The 23657-nt window shown below is 39.9% G+C and overlaps 1 non-coding gene across 1 annotated transcript; it reads right to left on the reverse strand.

Moving 5' to 3' along the window:
* Positions 1-19163: 19163 nt before the first annotated feature.
* LOC148880304 (small nucleolar RNA R71) lies at positions 19164-19270 on the reverse strand. Its single transcript, XR_016106354.1, has one exon. It is a non-coding gene; the product is annotated as a small nucleolar RNA R71 (small nucleolar RNA).
* Positions 19271-23657: the final 4387 nt, after the last annotated feature.

A 23657-nucleotide genomic window follows, 5' to 3' on the forward strand; every position in this document is an offset into this window, starting at 1 on the left:
TCAGGGGAGGTGATTGCAAAACAAACTTCAAGAGAGGTTTTAGCAACAATCCAAAACTTTAGTGGAGGTTTCGGCAATTTACCCAATTTCTTTTGGTTGCAAGTGGTCTACTAAATTCTGTTTTGGATGGAGAGGAGTGTAGACATGTGGATATTTAAGCCAAATAAATGGGCTTAATATACATGGTAGCCCTCTCAAGTTAATATGGGCCTCCATGGGCCCAAGGCCCAAATTTACATAAATATGACTTGGTGGCTCAAGGATCCAAGTGTACTAAGTCCAATATGGCCCATGTCCTATTGTAATAGGGTGGTCCCATTGGCAAGACCACTAACTCCTACATAATGGTGCATGTATGGGAGTTAGCTCTAACCCAACACCCCACTCACAGGAAATTTGTTAGTTAAGTGGGCTGAAATGGCAGTCTTAACCCTTGGCTATAAATAGTCTTGCCTACGAAGAAAGAGAGTTCCTTTTCCTTTTTGGGAGAATCACACTGTAAGAAGCTCTCGAACACCAACACTGAATATTGCAAGCAACCACAAGCTCCTACAAGCTCCAACAACTGCAAGATCAAGAGAGAAGAAAGAAGGGAAAAGCTTCTTTGTTCTCTACAACATTTGGATTCAAGCTCTTTAAAGAAGATCAAGCCACCACAAAAGGGCCCTTCTTAGAGAAGCATCATTCACAGCCAATCAAACATGAAGCCCAGAGTGAAGAAATCTACATCAAATCTCCTAAAGCACCAAAATAAAGGAAATCTACATCAACACTTCAAGAAGTACGAGAAACATGCCAATGGCCCTTGTCTTCACCAAATTCGACCATCAATTAGAGGTTGCTCACGTCGTTGAGCATAAATTAAAGAGAGTTCATTCCCTTGTTTGTTTCTTTATTACAAATTTATTTTTGTAATTTATCTTCATATTTTGTGTTAATCAAAATACACGAAATTTGTGTCGATAAATTTCTGGCATGTCCGGTGGGACGCTCTCTTCCTCTCATCTTTCGAGTCGACAACTACAAAAGTCATCCAATGGTTACCAAGAAGGCTGCAACTTCCTTCTACAAGTCTTTTGGTGCTTTCGGTTCTTCCTACAACCGTTCTGTCACATGTGCTATGGTGAAATCCAACAAAGCATAGCTACTGTCTCCAGTGGAGCTTCCAACACGGAAAATCACCAAGGTGACTACTCTACAGAGAGAAAGCCTCTTCAACTCTCTTCACATTGATGTGAAGGGAAAAAAACAATATCTCTTAGAAGACCAATCTAGCACTACATCGAGGACGGAGTCTTACTCCTCTCCATCACACAACTCCTACTCTACTTCTAGTGGCATCGTACCAGTGATGATGATAGAAGTCGCGACGATGGAAGAACGACTCCAGAAGATGGCCGAAGCCATTGATAACCTCAAGAGCTCCAATGCTGAAAAGGATCTTTAGATTGCCTTCTTAATGAACAAACTAGAGATACAAAACCGTCAAGTAGAATCCAGTCAAGGACCTTCCCACCCTCTAGGATTAACTCCTCTAACGACTCCCAACCTCCAAGAGAAACTAAAGTAGCAACAAGATGAGCATGATCGTGTCACAATGCAGAACATGATGCAAGACACCACCCAAGTCTCTATTGCTTCTCTAATGGTGCAATAGCTCCAGTACATGATCACTGACACCATAAGGGCTCAATATGAAGGAGTTCCATAGACCTCTCTAGTGTATGCCAAACCATACACACGTCGCATTGATGAGATGCACATGCTAGTTGGCTATCAACCTCTTAAGTTCTAGTAGTTTGACGGGAAGGGTAATCCAAAGCAACACATAGCCCACTTCATCGAGATTTGCAACAACATGGGAACCTATGTCGATCAGATGGTGAAGAGTTTGATTGGTACATCGACATCCAACTCGACTCCATTAATAGTTGGGACTAGCTTGAGAGAAAATTCCTCACCCGCTTCTACTGTATACAACGAACGATTGGACTCCCAGAACTCTCCACTCCAAGGCAAAGAAAGGATGACTTCGTCATCGACTACATCGAACAGTGGAGAAACCTCGCCCTTCAGTGCAAGGAACAAATCAGTCAATCCTTTGCTATAGACACATGTGTCCAAGGGATGCATTGGGTCTACTCTACAACCTTAAAGGGAATATGCCTACCACCTTCAAAGAGTTAGCTACTAGAGCTCATGACTTGGAGATCCAGATAGCCAAGCATGAGCATCCCCAACTAAGTGATCATTGTGAAAAGAAGGAAGTCAAGAAGAACCTTAAGACCTCCTCCTCCTCCAAAGGAAAGGAAGTCATGAACACTACCACTGCACCAGTTAAGATCTCCGACAAGAAGAAGAAGATGGAGATCAAAGTGAAATCTTTTGCAAACCAAGGCCAAGAAAAGTTTAGACCTACTCTGAAGGAACTAGAAGAGAAGGAGTATCCATTCTCTGACTCCGACATTCCAAAAATGCTTAGCCAACTACTCCAATCAAAGTTGATTAAGCTTCCACCACCCAAGCGACCTGAAGAGCAAGGACATGTGACAGACCCCATGTGTTGCCAATACCATCGGATGATAAGTCATCCAACTAAAAAGTGCTTTGTCCTGGAGGAAAAAATACTCCATCTTGTAGAACAAAGAAAGATCAAGTTAGATCTTGGTGATAATTTCACTGCTACTAATGTCACTATGGTGACTTTTGGGTCTTTTGACCTAGTACCACTGCAACTCTCTACAGATTCTTCCTCCTCTACTCAAGCTACAGTGAGTGTTCAGACCTTAAGGAACTCTGCACCCGCAAAAAGGAAGTCAACACCACAACATAATTCAATGGATTCTCATCAAATTATAGAGATTGAAGGCAAGGTAGCTGGACCCCCAACGATATATTTTCCTACGATACCCCTTTCATAGGGGGTAGTTCCTATCTAGTTTATTGTTGATCAAGTGGTGACCATGGTTTATACCTATCCTTACATGCCAAGGTTTGGCAATCCCGACATTCCAACTCTTTATGAGCTGTTGACTGATGACTTGGACTACTGGGAAGAGTCATCAGTTTCAGAAGATGAGATAGAAGATGAGTGGTCCACCTTCACCAGTAAGAAACCCAAGGAGAAGGTATGACACAAACCTGAAGGAATCATTTCAAATGGGCGCAAGACTATCTCTCTCTACTCTAGTGATTCGAAAACATCTCCTCAAGATGAGATCGGATGGACCGTCATTTCTCGGCATAGGAACAAGGCTCCTCGTCCCATCATCCTTGTGTCAACCAAACCAAAGCGGACTAGAAGACGACGAGTATATAATGCCTCCAAGAAGAAGAAAGTTCCAAAGAAGAAAGAACCTCAAGGACCACCAGCTAGTGAGGAGGAAGTGCTCCAACAGCCTCATCCAACTCCAATAACCCTTTTGGGAGTTCTTGCTTAGAGATCTTTTTCCAGAGGAGTGTGTAGCAGCATACATGGTGACAGTTGACGAAGAGGAAACATTATTATCAATAGAAGAAGCTTCATTTGACGAGGACGAAGATAACATAACAAGTTTTCTTCAAGAGCACCACATGTGCGATGAAGAAGTAACAAAGCAACTGAGGTAAGTGCCATCCCTCTTAAGTCTCACCCAAGCACTACAACTACCGCAAAAAGTTCACTTTGCAATGGCGAAGACCATGATTCTCCTCAACAAGTACCAAAGCAAAGTACTAAAAGGGGACAACTACATGCCAACAATTACCTTTATAGATGAGGATTTACAACTTGGGTCAAGTCCACACAACAAACCCTTGTATGTTGTTGGATATGTTCGTGAATAGAGGATGTCACACATCCTCATTGATTGTAGATTTGCCATCAACATCATGCCAGTCTCCACTATGAAACAACTTGGGATTGACAAGGATGAATTGGTAAAGAGTAAGTTGACAATCCAAGGCTTCAATCAAAAGGAACAATGTGTTGTGGGCATGGTGCGTCTTAAGATAGAAATAGGGGACTTGACATCTTCAGCCCTTCTACATGTCATCGACGCCAAGACATCCTACCAACTACTTTTGGGACGTCATTGGTTGCATGAAACAGGAGTGGTTCCTTCAACATGATGCTAATGCTTTAAATACTACTGTAATGGAATACAAAGTAAAGTAGTCGCCGAGCCAAAGCCTTTCAACAAAGTCGAAGCACATTTTGCTGACGCAAAGTTTTTTGCTGACAAGGTCATTTTAAAAGCTCTTTGGTCTTTGTGCCGAAATCTTCCAACATGTATCTTCAAGTGGTGATAAGAAGCATCTACAAAACCAGCATGCATATGCTTCCTTGCCAACAAATCCACCATCGACTTCCCCTTCTTGTAACCAATCAGTCCCTGTGCTTCGTTACACACCAAATTCTAGGAGAAGGGAAGGGCAACTACCTTTTGAGGTCATGGCTGCACCAAGCATTGAAGCAAAGTCAAGGAGTGACATTGGAGTTCTCGAGAAGGATCTTGTGCTTCCATTCTCCACAGCATCGAAGTCATCAGTTTCTAAACCACCTCTAAAAGGATTTGTTAAAGCTTCACCAACCAGTAAAGTGGGGCAACATCAAGAAGGGTGGTTTGACCCCAACTTTGAGAAGCACCTTGAGAAGGTAGGTTACAAGGAATGTGAAAATCATCAGTTAGGGAACCTTGAGCCAGTCCTTACAAATGGATAAACCTATGGCCTAACAAACCTGCAAAGAGCTTTGCAAAGTGGAGGCTCCCACATCCCTCAACAAAATGTTGGTTTAGGATACCATCGAAATCCACCAACTCAAATTTCACAAAGGAAGGCATCATCCAACTACATCACTATAGAACTGGTGGACAAGAAGGAAAAGAAGCATACACAATGGAGTTCAGTCTTCGACTAGCTAGGAGAATCAAGAGAAAGACAATCAGTGTTCGATAGGATCAGAGGACAAGATCCTACTCCAACAACATCTACTCAACCACAAAGGAATTTGAAGGTACTTTAATATATTTTTCACAGTGGTCCAATGCTCCTGCCCTGGGTTTGACTGGAAGCTGCTTACCACACTCACTGCTTGAGAGATGTCAGGACAAGTGCACAGCATGGCATACATGATGCTCCCTATGGCTGAGGCATAGGAAATGTCCTTCATGCCCTCGCTCTCTTCGGGAGTCTTGGGAGACATACCCTTGGAGAGAGTGACTCCATGCCTGAAAGGAACATTTCCTTTCTTGGAGTTCTCCATGCTGTATTTCTTGACTATCTTGTCAATGTAAACAGATTGGGATAATCCTATTGTCCTCTTCGGTCTATCTCTATAGAGCCGAAGACCCAGTATGTACGAGGCTTTTCAAGATCTTTCATGGAGAATTGCTGTGAAAGCCATACTTTCACCGTAGTCAACATTCCTACATCATTCCCAATGAGTAGAATGTCATCTACATACAGAACCAAGGATGTAACCTTATCCCCACTGGATTTCCTCTAAACACAGGGCTCATCCAGATTTTGCTCAAAGTCAAACTTTTTGATGGTAGAGTCAAACCAGATGTTCCAACTCTTAGAAGCTTGCTTAAGTCCATATATGGATCGGTTTAGTTTACATACCATGTGTTCCTGACCCACAACTATGAAACCTTGCGGTTGCTGCATACAGATATGTTCACTGAGATCTCCATTCAGGAATGTAGTTTTGACATCGATTTTCCAAATCTCGTAATCATGGTATGCTGCTACAACTAGAAGGATCCTAATGGATTTAAGCATGGCCACCGGTGAAAAGGTTTCCTCATAATCGATTCATTCTTTCTGAGTGTACCCTTTCGCCACAAGACGAGCCTTGTAGGTCTCAACCTTACCATCGGGGCCCTTCTTCCTCTGATTGATCTATTTGCAATCAATTGCCTTTATCCCAGGGGAAGATCTACTAGAGTCCAGACTCCATTGGTCTCCATTGAGTCCATCTCAGCTCTCATGGCTTCTGCCCACTTCAAGGAATCTATGTCCAACATAGCTTCCGTATAAGTCATGGGATCCTCCTCACTGGTCGTGGCTTCCACCAAGTAACTTTCTTGGTCATAGACGAAATGGACCGAAGGCCTGAAAACCCGGGTAGATCTTCTAGGTTGGTCATTAACTGGAGCTTGAGGGACATCTCCCACTACCCCTAAGCTCTCTTCATCAAGAACAACTTCTTGACGGTGATTGTTCAGGATGTAATCATCTTCCAAGAAATGGGCATTTCGACTACAGAACACCTTCTATTCTCCTGGGTCATAGAATAATTAACCCACAGAACCTTTGGGGTAGCCTATGAATAGGCAATGGTTGGTCTTGGATTCCAATTTGTCCACACTCATTCTTTTAACATGTGTCAGACAACCCCAAATCTTCAAGTGTCTCATACTTGGTTTTTACCGGTCCAAAGCTCATAGGGAGTCTTCGGAATTGATTTGGTTGGTACCCGGTTCAGCATGTACATCACAGTCTCTAATGCGTAACCCCAAAAGGATGTGGGTAACTCTGAGTGTATGAGAAGTGATCGGACCATATCCAATAAAGTCCGGTTCCTCCTCTCTGACACACCGTTTAGCTATGGTGTAGCAGGAGGAACTAGTTGTGATACAATCCCATTGTCCTTTAAGTAGTCCCTGAATTCATTAGAGAGATACTCACCACCTCAATCCGATCGAAGGGTCTTAATTTCTCTCCCTAACTGCTTCTCGACCTCTTGTCTGAACTCTTTGAACTTTTCAAAGGATTTAGACTTGTGTCTCATTAGGTACACGTAATCATACCGTGAGTAATCATCGATAAATGTTAGGAAATAAACATGTTAGTTACGTGTCCTAACACTCATGGGACCATATACATCAACATGTATAAGGTCAAGCGTGCCCGTACACCTTTCAGGCTTACCGTTAAATGGTTGTTTCATCATCTCACCCTGAAGGCAAGGTTCACAGGTTGGAAGATCTTTTATAGTTAGAAAATCTAAAGGACCATCCTTTACCAACCTTGTGATACGATCTATGTTGATGTGGCCAAGTTGGCAGGCATGTGGGATTAACTGTATCACGGGTTCTTTTCTTAGGGATATCATCCAATGTAGTTTCAGTTATGTTAGTTTCCAGAGAAGGATGGAGAACATAGAGACCATTCTCAAGTTCTCCGTATGCAAGGAATTTGTTATTTCTTTTGATAGTAATCATATTACTAAAGAGAACAGAATATCCATCCACACACAGTTTTGAAACAGAAATCAAAATTCTTCTCAAATTAGGTACATAAAGACAATCTTTTAGTACAATAATTCATTCTCTGAAAATTAACTCTATAGTTCCTATGGTTGTAGCTGCAACACTTGCAGAAGTCCCAAAGTAAAGGGTCACCTCTCCATGACTCTGTCTTCTACTTGTCCTAAACTCCTGCAGTGAGTTACACGCATGAGTTGAAGCCCTAGAGTCAATACACCAGGAAGCAGTTACCAACAAATTGGTTTTTATGACAAATGATTCAAAATTACCTTGTTTCTTGGACTCTAGGTACTGAGGGTAGTTCCTCTTCCAGTTGCCGGCCTGCTTGCAGAAGTGACAAGCATCTGATGCTTTGTCCTTCCTTTGCCTTTTGGACTTAGTAGCTTTCTTCTGAGGCTTTTTCTTAGAGTGGTCATTTGATGCCTGTCACTTCTGCAAACGGATCGACCACTGGAAGAGGAACTGTCCTTAGTACCTGGAGACCAAGAAACAAGGTAATTTCGAATCCTTTGTCATAGAAATTAGTATGTTGGTGACTTCTACTTCCTAGTGTATTGACTTTGGGGCTTCTACTCATGCATGTAACACATTACAGGGGTTTAGGACAAGCAGAAGACTAACTGACGGTGAAGTGATTCTTTACTTGGGGACTTCTACAAGCGTTGCAACTACAACAATAGGAACTATAGAATTGTATTTTAGAGAAGGAATAATTACATTAAAAGATTGTCTTTATGTACCCAATTTGAGAAGAAATTTGATTTCTGTTTCAAAACTATGTGCGGATGGTTATTCTGTTCTCTTTAGTAATGTGATTACTATCAAAAGGAATAACAAATTCCTTGTATATGGAGAACGTGAGAATGGTCTCTATGTTCTCCATCCTTCTCTGGAAACAAATATAATCGAAACTACATCGGATAATAACCCCAAGAATAGAACCCGTGTTACAGTTAATCCCACGTGCCTGTGGCATTACCGACTTGGCCGCATTAACATAAATCGTATCACAAGGTTGGTAAAGGATGGTCCTTTGGATTTTCTAATTGTAGAACATCTCCCAACCTGTGAACCTTGCCTTCAGGGTAAGATGAGGAAACAACCATTTAACGATAAGCCTGAAAGATCAACGGGTATGCTTGACCTTATACATACTGATGTATGTGGTTCTATGAATGTTAGGACACATAATCAACACGTTTATTTCATAACATTTACCGATGATCACTCTCTTTATGGTTATGTGTACCTAATGAGACACAAGTTTGAATCCTTTGAAAATTTCAAAGAGTTCAAGCAAGAGGTCGAGAAACAGTTGGAGAGACACATTAATGCCCTTCGATCAGATCGAGGAGGTGAATATCTCTCTGACGGATTTAGGGACTACTTAAAAGAAAATGGGATAGTATCACAACTAACTCCTCCTACTACACCACAGTTAAATGGTGTGTCAAAGAGGAGGAACCAGACTTTATTGGATATGGTCTGATTACTTCTCATACACTCAGAATTACCCACATCCTTTTGGGGTTACATATTGGATATTGTGATATACGTGCTGAACTGGGTTCCGACTGAATCCGTTCTGAAGACTTCCTATGAGCTTTGGACCAGTAAGAAACCAAGTGCGAGACACTTGAAGATTTGGGGTTGTCTGGCACCTGTTAAAAGAATAAGTGCTGATAAATTGGAATCTAAAACCAATCGTTGCCTATTTGTAGGTTACCCAAAGGCTCTGTAGGGTATTTATTATATGATCCAAGAGAGCAGAAGTGCTCTGTAGTCGAAATGCCCATTTCTTGGAGGAATATTACATACTGAACAATCATTGTTAGGAAGTTATTCTTGATGATGAGAGCTCAGGAGTAGTGGGAGATGTCTCACAAGCTCCAGTTAATAACCAACCTAGGAGATCTACCCGGGAATCTAGGCCTCCAATTCGTTATGACTATGACCAAGAAAGTTACATAGTAGAAGCCATGACCAGTGAGAAGGATCCCGTGACTTATATGGAAGCTATGTTGGACATAGACTCCTTGAAGTGGATAGATGCCATGAGAGTTGAGATGGACTCAATGGAGACCAATGGAGTCTGGACTCTAGTAGATACGCTCCCTGAGGTAAAAGCAATTGGTTGCAAATGGATCTATAATAGGAAGAAGGGCCCCGATGGTAAGGTTGAGACCTACAAGGCTCATCTTATGGCGGAACGGTACACTCAAAAAGAAGGAATCAATTACGAGGAAACCTTTTTGCCTGTGGCCATGCTTAAATCCATTAGGATCCTACTAGCTGTAGCAGCATACCATGACTATGAGATTTGGCAAATGGATGTCAAAATCACATTCCTGAATGGATATCTTACTGAAGATATCTATATGCAACAACTACAAGGTTTTATAGCTGCAGGTCAAGAACACATGGTATGTAAACTTAATCAATCCATATATGGACTTAAGCAAGCTTCTAGGAGTTGGAACATCCGGTTTGACTCTATTGTTAAACAATTTGACTTTGAGCAAAATCCAAATTAGACCTCTATTTACAGGAAGACCAGTGGGGATAAGGTGACGCTCTTGATTCTGTATGTAGACGACATTCTACACATTGGGAATGATGTAGGAATGTTGACTACGGTGAAAGTATGACTTTCGCAACAATTCTCCATGAAAGGCCTTGGAGAAGCCTCTTATGTCTTAGGACTTCAACTTTATAGAGATAGATCGAAGAAGATAATAAGATTATCCCAATCTACTTATATTGATAAACTAGTCAAGAGATATAGTATAGAGAACTCCAAGAAAGGAAATATTCCTTTCAGGCATGGAGTCACTCTCTCCAAGGGTATGTCTCCCAAGACAACTGAGGAGATTGAGGGCATGAAGGAAGTTCCCTATGCCTCTGTCATAGGGAGCATCATGTATGCCATGCTGTGCACTCAGCCAGGCATTGCTCAGGCTGTGAGTGTGGTAAGTAGATACCAATCTAACGTAGGACGATCGCATTGGACCGCTGTGAAAAACATATTGAAATACCTTCGAAGGACAAAAAAGTTTTATCTAGTATTCGTTGATAGTTCACTACAAAGTTTTGGGTATACCGATGCCAATTTCTTGTCAGACCCAGATGATAAAAAGTCTACATCTAGATACATCTTTACAATGGGGTCATGTGTAATTAGATGGAAAAGCAGTAAACAAGGGTCCACTACAGATTCCACAACCGAGGCCGAGTACATTGCCGCAAGTGAAGCTGCCAAGGAAGCCATATGGATGAAGAAGTTCATCCAGGAATTAGGAGTAGTTCCTTCTAGCACATCACCCATTCCACTGTTGTGTGACAACACTGGAGCCATTGCTCAGGTTAGGAGCCACGAGCCCACTCAAAGTCAAAGCACATCGAGAGGAAGTACCATGTATTATGAGAGATAGTTGGAAGAGGGGACGTCCAGATTCAGAAGGTAGCATTAGCGGAAAATGTAGCAGACCCATTGGCTAAGCCGCTAACACAGAAAGTGTTTGAGAAACACGTGGAAAGTATGTGACTCCGGCTTATACCCATTGGACCTAAGTGCAAGTGGGAGCTATTAGAGAGTGTATGCCCTTAGCTCCAATCAATATGATGTACATTATGACATTTATTGTAAATGAATAAAGTACATATTTGATTCATGTTATTATGATATGTTTCTGTATAATACCCTTAAACTGGTCACATATGAGACTCGTGTTAGTTTAGAATCTTCACAGACGTTGGATAGATCTGGGAAGATTTATCCTGCCAAGGCTAACACTGATATACCACCAAGTTGGTTGGGGTGACTTATCTCAGTTGCCACGGTAAGACATGAGGAACTTGTAGTATGGGTTTTTTTTTTGAAACCCTAAACCAGACAAAATTCCAGTGTTGCCCTATACCTTGTAGATAGATAAGCAAAACTAGAATGTTACACCTAACCCCTAGGCTCGATTATGATACTACACTGGGTGCCGGATTGGGTTGTGTTTGATATGCCAATCAATGAGATGCTTAGAGGGGGTCAAAACCTAGGTATGTTGGGATAGTCCAAGAATTCATCTGAGTGGGTGATCATAGTGACAGGATCAACCCCTTTGTTGGACAAAGTGAATGATCAGAGATGCACTCTCTCTGATGGAAACCTAAACTACTGGTAGTTGATTTCAACTGTTGATTTTTTTTTTGCAAAATATATTTATATAGAGATATACATATATATGTATATATATCATGGTTTCAAAATGTTTGCAAAATGTTTTAATTCCTAGGATCCATGTGAGTAAAGAGTGTAGCACTGCACCATGCAGCCAAGGGAGAGGTCCTTTCTTCTCAGGCATTGTTTGATCATTATGGGTTGAGAGGTTAAGTGTAGGATCATTGAGGGTTATACCTGATGGGCTAATCTTGCATCTGCCCATAGTCCTTGGGCCTTCATAAGATGGCTGGACCCAAGGACCATTTAGTGTAAATGTTGGGCCCATTAAGAACCCATATTGATGGACTCAGGGATTCACTGTATTTGGTAGTGAATTCGGCCAAGCATTGTAACAGATGCTAGTCTGAACCCATGTGGCTGATGTGTAGATCAATGATAGGGTTCCACGGCTTACAAAGTGAGCCAAGCTAGTCAGCATTAAAGAGTAATTGAGCCTGAAAGCTTAATGGGCCTAAAAGCTTATTTCGAACTGGGTTAATTAGATTAATTAAATAGGGGCGGATCTGGGATTTGGATCAAAAGATAAGATTTGGATCAAGGAACTCCTAATTAGAATAGGACGACTAATCTTTATCTGTAGATAAGATAAGGGATTATCCTTATTACTTAAAGAGTTTAGATTCAAATAAAGATTTGGATTAGGAAACTCCTAATGAGATTAGGAAGTTGTATCTTTAAGGTTATAAATAAGAGAGAATGGCAAACCTTGTAGACACACTTACTCAATACAGAGAGAAGACAACTCAATTAGACTGATCTTGCCTTCTGTTCTTTTTCTTCCTACTCTTGCCACCCTACCCTGTTCGATCTCCTGTTCTTGGATTTGATCAAAATTTGATCTTGATATTGTTTCTTGCCAGAAGAAACAATTTAAAAGCTGTGCTCACTGTTCCATTCGATTCTTGCTGAAGAATCACAAGTTCTTGGTGAAGAACTACCTGCTGATCCTACCTCATCCTAAGATGTGTCATCTTCAATGGAGGGAGGATTTGGTGTACTCTTCGGGCGTGAACACTTATGTTGGGTGGAACATTCTTGCATGGATTCCATATCGGGTATATCCCTCTATAATTTTGGTTTCAGATTTGGTCCGGTTCGGTTACAAGAACGAAGCTTGAAATTGTAGGAATAAGATTCCCGAATGGGAGTAAAGAAAATTTTGAAAAATTTCCCAACCTTCCTATAGGTTTCGGCCATCCATATGATGGATCTCCCATCCCTTCAATTTTCATGATGTTTGAGAGCAATTTCCATCCGAAGAGTTGACATTTGTGAGGTGCAGAGTTAAGATAAAGGAAATGAAAACAAGAAAATAATTTGGGATCAAGAATAATGTCGATGGTGTTAAATGCCATCAGACGTATGGTATTTATAGATGAATTGTTTACATTGAAATGGAGTTCTACAAGGACTGGGAGAATGTGCAAATAAGAAGATAATCACAGAGTGGGATAGTTACGATAGGATTAGGATAGAGATTATCCTAAGTAGCAGATAGGGATTATCCTAGGAGGATAGATCCGGATCTCTAGAGGACTCTTGATTCCCATTATCCTTAACATGCCCCTGCAAGCGAAACGGCTTTGTGAAGACATGCAACTTGGACTACAGATGAAGAAACTGTAGTGTTGGAAGAACCTTAGTCATGATGTCGGCTATCTAGTCTTCGGAGGAGATGAATTTCACTAGTAGTTTTTGTTTGAGAATTAAATCTCTCAATAAATGAAAACCGACCTCTACGTGTTTGGTGCGTGGCTGGAACACTAGGTGTGCAGCTAGGTGTGTAGCACCCAAGCAACTGGAGGTGATGTGGATGAAAAACCCAGATCTGCAAGGAGGGACTGGATCCATATGAGTTCTGTCACCGAATTTGCAAGAGGTTGAAATTTTGCTTTTGTACTGAAATGAGCTACTGTTGCTTGTTTCTTGGCACTCCACGCAATGAGATTGTTTCCCAAATATACACAATAGCCACCTGTGGATTTACAATCATCAGGGCATCCAGCCCAATCTACAACAACCCAATAGCCACCTGAAATGATGACCAACATCCAACGTGCCCTTTAAGTAACGGAGAATCCATTTGACAATAGCCCAATGAGCATCTGTGGGAGCATGAAGAAATTTGCAAACCTTATTGACCGAACATGCTATATCTGGTTGAGTGATGGTCACGTTCTGGAGGGCACCCACAATACTTCTATATTCAGATGGGTCCGGTAGAGATACACCCTGGAGGGAAGACAATTTGCATGACGAAGCCATGGGAGAAGCAATGGGTTTGGCATCTACTAATTTGCTTCCCCAAAGAAAATCTAGAATATAGCATCATTGCATTAGGGCCAATCCTGTCGAAGTGGAGTAACTTCTATACCCAAGAACAAGTGCAAATTACCGAAGTCCTTTAGTGCAAAGGTCTCCGAGAGTGATGGACCTACAATTTATCTCTAATTTTTTAGGACTTTAGCATGGATTTTTATGTCGATTTTATTAATTTTTGCCTTAATTTAGCTTAATGTTAAGAATAAGTTTCAAGGGTAATTAATCCAAGAAAAGGAAGGAAAAAGGCAAGGAAAGAAGGTTTAAAAAGACCAAATTCAGCCCAGCCCGGTTGTGGAAGCAAGAGAGAGCACTTCGGCCCAAGAAGAGCAAATGGATTCCTTGAGAAAACCCAAGAAAAGAAAGCCTAGCTAAGAGTAGAATTCAGCCCAGCAAAGAATGCCCATTCTCAGCCCAAAAGAGCAACTCAAAACATAACTATCATGTGCTAAGAGAAAGCCTAAGTACAGCCAAAATAGCAGCCCTTAGGAGGCTTTCAAGAGAGCTCTAGAAAGTTCAAGAAAGGGGTGTAATACACCCCATTCTAGAGGCTTCAAGAAAGGGCAAGAGCCCCCTTGAAAAACTATATAAGGAGGCCTCTAGGAGGGGGGAGAGGTATTCAATTGCTTGAGAGGAAGGCTCTCTCACTCTCAGAGGTTTAGCCACCTTGAGAGATGAGAAGAGAAGAATGTTAGGCATAAGGAAGAAGAAGAAGAAGGGATGAAGGAAGTTCAAGTCAAGCAAGCAAGAAGAAGAAGGTGAGTTTGAAATTGAGGGTTTGTGATTCAAAGATCTTTTGTAATAACTCAATTGTAGTTTCATTCTCCTTTAATTTGAATTCAGTTTCTTTGTTATTTTCTTTTTTCTTTCTCCTCTTTCCATTCTTTCTTGATGTATTTCGCTTGTAAAATTTCAGTTCAGCAGTCAAATTCTTTTCGATTCATTCGAATGGTTATGAATTGTACTTGAAGTTTCTTGAATAGGGGTTAAATTGTAGATTAATTTGGCCAATTAACCTTCAAAACTCAGATCTGAATTCTCAGATCTGATATTGCAAGATCTGAATTGTTTGAAAGAGAATTTAGATATACAAATTTCAGATTGGCCAAATGGATCTAAAGCTTGGAATTCCTAGAGTGCTTGAGAGAGACTCTAGGAATTCAGATCTACTATTCAAGAACTGAATTGAGTGCAAGGTTAGAGATAACTTGCACAATTCAGTTGGTGATCAATTCAGATTTGAATTGATGCCTTAGAAGTGTTTGAAGAAATGCATGCATGGGGATTAGATTCTTGATAGAGATAGAAGAACTGTCACTCATTCATAGGATGAACATGCGCTTGAGAGAGACTGTTCTTGACCTTGGGGTTTCACCAAACCAAGGCTCAATCATGATTTATTCGAATGGTCCAAATTGATAGATTGCTGAATTCTGAGATTGCCATATACTGCTTACACTTCTAACCTGATTTGAAGGCAATTGGGCCAATGATTTAGATAGATTTTAGTTTATGATTTTTTGCTTTTATTAAAGTTTTGATTTATTTGTTAATCAGATAAGAAGTACCCAATTTAGTATTGGTAGTTGTTTCCTAAATCCTTATGGGAATGGTACTTTATTCACAACTTTATTACTTGAACGGATATTTCACTTGCTAGTGTCACAATGAGTTACATCAAGTTTTTGGTGCCTTTGCCGGAGATTTAGGGAAACAATATTAGAAAACATTGGGCTTTCTTAATCTGATCTCTTTCAGCATTGCATTCATAGTTAGTTTAATTTCCTTAATTTTTACTTTTAGTTTTGATTGCAACTGCTGTACTACTGTGGTTGTGTTTTAGTAGATTACTTTCTCTTCCCTGTTTCAGTTTAATTTTAATAATGGGAGACCTATTTTCCTTTCTATCTTGAAGTTATTGTCTTCTAAAAAAAGAGAAAAAATTTTTGAAAACATGAGCATTGTCGATCTTAGTTGCATTCGACACTCAGATCTGCTATAGCAGAACTGCAACACTCAGCTGAAAAAAAAATCTGTTCATATTTCAGCCCTTTATTATTCTTTTCTTTCATTACAAAAAGAAGAAAAAAATATATTTAGACAATGAAAAGAGAGAGAGAGAGAGAACTATTTAACCAAAAGAATGGAAACCAAGGATTCGGATCAGAACTCAGATCTGAATTCTGCTGTAGCAGATTTGCAACAGTTCAGATTTGAGTTCCCTTGAACTGAGACCTGAACTGATGTAAATTTAAAGGGTAATTGAGAGTTATCATCACCCCAATACACCCTAGAACAAATCTGCTATCTCCCAAAAACAATTGGATAGCCATGGGTAAAGAAATTCAGATCTAAAATCACCCAGATCTGAACTGGGGCTGTGAACAGAGCAGGATGCAGGGCAGACTTTGCTGTATTAAATGACTTGTGCTCTGCTCTATCTGAGCTGATTTGGTTGAGGAAAAGTTTGTTTAATTTGAAAATTTTTGATGCCTCACTAGTTTTAATGCAATGCAGCACCTCCACACAATTTTCTATTTAAGACTTCTCTTCTGATGTTACAGATTTGCAATAGTTCAGATCTGAGTTCAACAGAACTTAGACCTGAACTGATGCAATCATGAGGTGAATTGGGAGCCATAATCACCCCAACTCACCCTATTATCCATCTGCACGCCCCAAAATAATTGGATAGCAAAGAAGGGCATTTAAGATCATAACTCTAATCTGGAACTTAGATATGAGTTCAGTTATCACTTTGGCTTTTCCAGATCTACAACAGTTCAGATCTGAGTTCATTTGAACTCAGACCTGAACTGATGCAATTTTGAGGGAAATTGAGTGTCATCACCACCCTAATTCACCCTAGGGAACTTATGGTGTTCCCCTAAAAGCACTTTGGTAGTAGCATCTGAAGAAATTTAGATTTGAACTAATTCAAATCCGAATTGCAATTGAGGACTGAACCAGAACTTTGAATTTTTGTTGAACTGCTTTCTCTGCTCTATGCACTTATAACCAAGATAATGTATATGAGGAGATGTACGTTTGAATTAAAAATTTGTGATACCTTAGATATTTAATGAAAAGCAGAGCTTCCTAAGTGTTTCTAGTAAGTTTAGTCCTACAACAGACCTGCTACAGCAAGGATGAATCAGGGTAGGTTTGATAACAGGTTTGTATTACAATTAACATTACTAAATTGGCATTGTGAATGGTCCTAGGCTGATCTTTGAAAATTTTCGAGTTAGATAGCTCTGATTTCAGCTGTGCATGAATAGAAAGTCTAGCAGATCTGAATGGGTGAGTGCAGCCGTGTGTAGTACATTCCAATAAGTGTATACTCTATCAAGGGCTACATTGATGGAGCCATGTTTCTTCTCTTGATACTTGATTACTCCATCCTTAGTTTCAATTTTAATGTAGCTTATGTAAATCAAAATTCTCTTCTTCTTTTGGTTCTAAAAAAAAAAATTTATAAATCTCAAAATGAGTTCAGATCTGAATTGCATTCATCAATCAGACCTGCACTCATCCAAAAAGACTTTGGTTGCATTGCTGTATTTTGTTTTAGTTTTCTTCCTTTTTAAAAAGAAAAAAATAGAAAAAGAAAAGAAAAAGAAAACAATGAAAGAACAGCATGTGAGCTTTCAAATCTGAAACTCAGATTTGAAGTTCAGATTTGAGTTCAGCCGGTTGCAGGTCTGCATTTTGCTAGGTTCAAATCTGAGTTCATCTGAACTCAGACCTGAACCTACTCAATTTTGATGTGAATTCGGGTAGTGACAACACCCAATTTACAATTTGATGCATCAGACTTGCTTCATTGATGAAAATATAAGCCATGAATGGTAAAATCAGATCTGAAGTGCATGAGAATCTGAGGCAGTATGAGTACATGATCTAAAATTTCTTTGAACTTGATGTTTTGTTATCTTTTAAATCTCTTGCACCCGATCTGAATTGATGTTTGGATTAGATTAGGACTGATGTTTGTAAGGTCTGAAAGGTCCAAAAAGAGCTTCATAATTTAGATTGTAATATACTGGCATTCAGATCTGAATCTAGACTGCTTACAGTATAAACATTGCAGACCTGATTTTAGGTTTCTGCAATCCCTTAACATGAGCCACTCAGGCTTGGATGTCCATTTCTAATTTAAGGTTTTTGTTGGCCAACTCTGATTTCTAATAAAGTTACAGATATGAAGTGCATGTGGTTTGATATGAGATATGATCTAAAATATCTTTGGACTAAGTTTTGTTCTGTAAAATTGCCAACATTAAATCTGAATTGCTGCAGTTAACAATACCAAACATTGCAGACCTGATTTTCAGGTCTTAGCAAGTGTTTGATATGCATAAGCTATACAGGTTTGGGTTTCAAATGTAGAGCTTAAAATCCTTAAACCAAGCCTAACTCAGGACTGGTTTCATTTTATTTCAGGTCCTCTTAATATATTTTTTAGATCAGATCTGATATCATCCCTAAAGCATCACAGATCTGATTCCAACCTTAATGGATGTATATTGCAATGTATACCAATGAGTGTGTATGAGATATACAGCTCAGATCTGAATTATTATTTGTTAATTTTCTCTGGACTAACAATACCAAAGACGTGCAAATCTGAACTCAACTAAATTGGATCTGAATTCGGATGCTACAATCGATGGTTGTAGATAAAGAAACCTTGAATAAGATGTTGGTTCAGATATGCTTTTAGTATAATCGGCTTCATTTATTTATGTTAGGATGTAGGTTTTTGTATTCCAATAATTCACTTTACATTTTCAATTGTAATAGGATTAGTTATTTATTTTCTTTTGTGAATATTGGCCTTTTTATTGCTTTGACCCTTACAGTTTATGACAAGCAGACTTGAACTGGAAGAGATCCTTTACGACCCAGAGATCGAACGGACTCTCTGTGTCCATTTGAGAGCTGCTAGGCAAGTTAGACAAGAAGCACAAGAAATGGCTGAACAAAGAACTATGATGGATTATGCCAAGCCCACCCTCACCGGGACTGTCTCCAACATTGTCAGGCCAACTATTGCTGCCAATAACTTCGAAATTAAACCGGCCATAATCCAAATGATACAAAATGCAGTTCAATTTTGTGGTATGGCCCATGAGGATCCGAATGCCCATATTGCCAACTTCTTGGAAATCTGTGACACCTTCAAACACAATGGGGTAAGTGATGATGCCATCCGACTGAGGTTATTCCCATTTTCTTTGAAGGATAAAGCCAAGGCTTGGTTGAACTCATTACCGAGAGGATCTATAGCCACGTGGGATGAAATGGCTAGCTGATTCCTCTCTAAATATTTCCCCCCCTTTAAAACTGCAAAAATGAGGAATGATATTACTACCTTTTTCCAGCAAGAGGGGGAATCTCTCTATGAGTCTTGGGAATGTTACAAGGAGCTACTAAGGAGGGTTCCTCACCATGGCCTTTCGATTTGGCTGCAGGTGCAAACTTTTTATAATGGTCTGACCGATTCAAACAAGACCATCTTAGATGCAGTAGCTGGGGGCTCCATAAACAATAAGACTCCCGAGATTGCCCATGCACTCATCGAGGAGATGGCAGCCATTAACTACCAATGGCATTCAGAAAGGACACCAGTTAGAAAGCAGCATGACCTTCATAATGTGGATACATACACAACTCTCTCTACACAAATAGGAGCACTTAGCAAAAAATTTGATGAGATGCAGATGTCAGCTATGAATGTACAGTATGATAAGTGTGGGGGAGGCCATGATAGCCCTGAATGCCAAGTTGGCAATCAGTCTTTTCAGTCCACAGAACATGTAGACTTTGTTAGCAACTTTACAAGATAGCCAGGAAATCAGTACCATCATGCCCATAACCCCAGATGGAGAGGCCACCTAAATCAGCCATGGCGGAATCAGCATGCACCTAAGCCTTTCCACCAAAACATCCATCAGTCGGAACCAAAATCTAACTTGGAGGAGCTAATGACCAAGTTCATAGCTAGTGCGAAAACTAGATTTCAGAATAACGAGACATTGATAAGGAACTTGGAAACTCATGTTGGGCAGTTGGTATAGACGATTTCAGAAAGGGTTATGGGTACCTTACCAAGCAACACTGTGGTCAACCCAAGAAAACAAGAGGCTATTGGGAGAATCCCCAATTCAGATGCCTAGTCATAAATTGTCTTACTTGCTTTATGTTTTTCTTTTTCATTCATAACATTTAAGTTTAGTTAGTTTTTCTTCGAATTTAATTGAATAAAATTACTGATCTCCCCACTCTAGTTGCAGTGGTTTCTAGCAGAAGAAGCTCCCCACTGACAGCCTATTGCAGAATTTAAGAATGATCTTCAGGGAAGTCCTCTAAACACCTCCTATTACTTGATGATGCTCTTGTTGGTTTTATTGTTACTCCCTATCACTAGGAACATTAAGGACAATGTTCATCTTAAGTGCAGGAGAGTGAGCCTGAGGCTAGGGTATGGAAGCTGAAACCATGCACCTCCTTCACCCCAACACACATATGCAGGCAATGACATAACCAAAAAAGACTGGAACCCCTCAAGTTCATTACTATTTATTTGATGATTTTTAAGAAGGAACTCAATGAGTTGAGGGAGACTGATGTACTTGTTAAGTTTTTATTCTTGTGAATAACTTTGTTTGATATATGCATGAGAAAAGGGGAGCTGAATGTGCCTTTCAGCATGACTAGCCCTAACTACCTTTATGTGTATGGAAGCCCTTGATTTCATTGTTAATGGTCAAGAAAGCTAGTGCACATCTAAAGTGCTGATTCTTAAGGTTCAATAATTGCAAAGAAGGACAAAAGCCCAAATTGACTCCACTATTTTGAGCTGAATAGTAAAACTAGCAGCTTAGAACATGAGTCCTATTTACCTACCTCAAGCAAGTGACCAGTGTGAGATGGAGCATAAGATGCACTCACACAAAAAAAAAAAAGAAGAAAAGGGTGAGATGGAGCATAAGATGCACTCACCCCTAGAATTAAGAAATTGTGGTGATAGCTGAGGTTCAAAGGGGCACTCTAAAGTTGAACTCTCATTAAGATTTAGTTACAGATGTGAAACTTAGTGAAATTTGATTATTAACCTTGACAATTAAGGAGCTGATTTATATATGAATTAGGAGTGAAGGCTAGACTATGATGAAATTCATATTCTCCTTTCCTTGGATCTTATACATATCTTAAATGGTAATTTACAAGAATAAGAGCTGAGCACTTACAAAAGTTCCCCGACTACTCAATGCATTTCTATCTTAAAAAGTTCACCAGGTAAATGGTGCGAACAGAAGGGAGGAATGTTCAGTTTATGGCTGGTGTCTTTGCTTGAGGACAAGCAAAAGCTTAAGTGTGGGGGCATTTGATGAACCTACAATTTATCTCTAATTTTTTAGAACTTTAGCTTGGATTTTTATGCCAATTTTATTAATTTTTGCCTTAATTTTGCTTAATGCTAAGAATAAGTTTCAATGGTAATTAATCCAAGAAAATGAAGGAAAAAGGCAAGGAAATAAGGTTCAAAAAGACCAAATTCAGCCCAACCCAGTTGTGAAAGCAAAAGAGAGCACTTCGACCCAAGAAGAGCAAGTGGATTCATTGAGAAAACCCAAGAAAAGAAAGCCTAGCTAAGAGTAGAATTCGGCCCCGCAAAGAAGGCCCATTCTCAACCCAAAAGAGCAGTTCAAAACATATCTATCATGTGCTAAGAAAAAGCCTAAGTACATCTGGAATAGCAGCCCTTAGGAGGCTTTCAAGAGAGCTCTAGAAAGTTCAAGAAAGGGGTGTAATACACCCCATTCTAGAGGCTTCAAGAAGGGGCAAGAGCCCCCTTGAAAAACTATATAAGGAGGCCTCTAGGAGGGGGGAGAGGTGTTCAATTGCTTGAGAGGAAGGCTCTCTCACTCTTAGAGGTTCAGCCACCTTGAGAGATGAGAAGAGAAGAAGGCTAGGCACAAGGAAGAGGAAGAAGAAGGGATGAAGGAAGTTCAAGTCAAGCAAGCAAGAAGAAGAAGGTGAGTTCGAAATTGGGGGTTTGTGATTCAAAGATCTTTGGTAATAAATCAATTGTAGTTTCATTCTCCTTTAATTTGAATTCAGTTTCTTTGTTATATTTTCTTTTTTCTTTCTCCTCTTTCCATTCTTTCTTGATGTATTTCAGCTTGTAAAATTTCAGTTCAGCAGCCAAATTCTTTTCGATTCATTCGAATGGTTATGAATTGTACTTAAAGTTTCTTGAATAGGAGTTAAATTGTAGATTAATTTGGCCAATTAACCTTCAAAACTTAGATCCGAATTCTCAGATCTGAGATTGCAAGATCTGAATTGCTTGAAAGAGAATTTAGATATATAAATTTCAGATTGGCCGAATGGATCTAAAGCTTGGAATTCCTAGAGTTCCTAAGAGAGACTCTAGGAATTCAGATCTACTATTCATGAATTGAATTGAGTGTAAGGTTAGAGATAACTTGCACAATTCAGTTGGTGATCAATTCAGATTTGAATTGATGCCTTAGAAGTGTTTGAAGAAATGCATGCATAGGGATTAGATTCTTGGTAAAGATAGAAGAACCATCACTCATTCATAGGATGAATGTGCACTTGAGAGAGGCTGTTCTTGACCTTGGGGTTTCACCAAACCAAGGCTCAATCATGATTTATTCGAAGGATCCAAATTGATAGGTTGCTGAATTCTGAGATTGCCATTTACTGCTTACACTTCTAACCTGATTTGAAGGCAATTGGGCCAATGATTTAGATAGATTTTAGTTTAGGATTTTTAGCTGTCATTAAAGTTTTGATTTATTTGTTAATCAAATAAGAAGTACCCAATTTAGTATTGGTAATTGTTTCCTAAATCCTCATGGGAATGGTACTTTATTCACAACTTTATTACTTGAACGGCTAATGCACTTGCTAGTGTCACAATGAGTCACATCAGAGAGTGAGGAGATGATGAATGAGACAGCATGAGGAGAGGATCTAGTGATTAAGATGTCATCAACATAAACCAAAATAAATATGGAGACCTTACCCTATCTGCATATGAATAAGGAAGGGTCAGCTTGGGAGTATTGAAAACCAAGACTGAGGAGAGTAGAACTCAGCTGAGAAAACCAAGCTCGTGGAGCTTGCCGTAGTCCGTATAGTGCTTTGTGTAGTTTGCAGACATGAGTGGGCTTCGAAGGATCTTCAAATCCTTGGGTTGTCATACATAGATTTCCTCAGAAACAAATCCATTCAGAAAGGCATTGTTAATATCGAGCTGTTGGATATTCCACCCAAAGGATATGACCAAGGCAATGGTTGTACGGACTGTAACGAGTTTAACCACGGGACTGAAAGTATTAGAAATGTCAAGATCCAGTACTTGGCTCAATTCCTATGCCACCAAGCGAGCTTTTTGACATTCAATAGAGCCATCGGATTTATCTTTGATTTTGTAAATCCATTTTGTTCCGATTACATTCATACTGGGATGGTACGGAACAAGATCCCAAGTGTTATTGTCCATGAGGGCACGGTATTCTTGTTGCATAGCGTGCTGCCAATGTGGATGCTTGGCTGCACTAGAATAAGTGGCTAATTCACATTGCTTCAATGCGATTTCAGCAAGAAGGGCAACCAGAATAGGATACCTAGTGGTAGCCGTCGCAAGGGATGCTGTGGAGCTCATCGATCTGGTAACCATGGTATGAGTTCTCTATGGAGGTGAAGGTGCAGCGGGAGTGGCATCAAGAAGCTCTTGAATAAGTCTGGTTCAGCAAGGCGGCTCTAAGGCAGATGATGGATCAATGCTGGGAGTAGACTCAGCTGAT

Source organism: Nelumbo lutea, chromosome 1, assembly GCF_056320005.1.
Source record: "Nelumbo lutea isolate HS-2025 chromosome 1, American lotus-T2T, whole genome shotgun sequence".
NCBI classification, from domain to species: Eukaryota; Viridiplantae; Streptophyta; class Magnoliopsida; order Proteales; family Nelumbonaceae; genus Nelumbo; species Nelumbo lutea.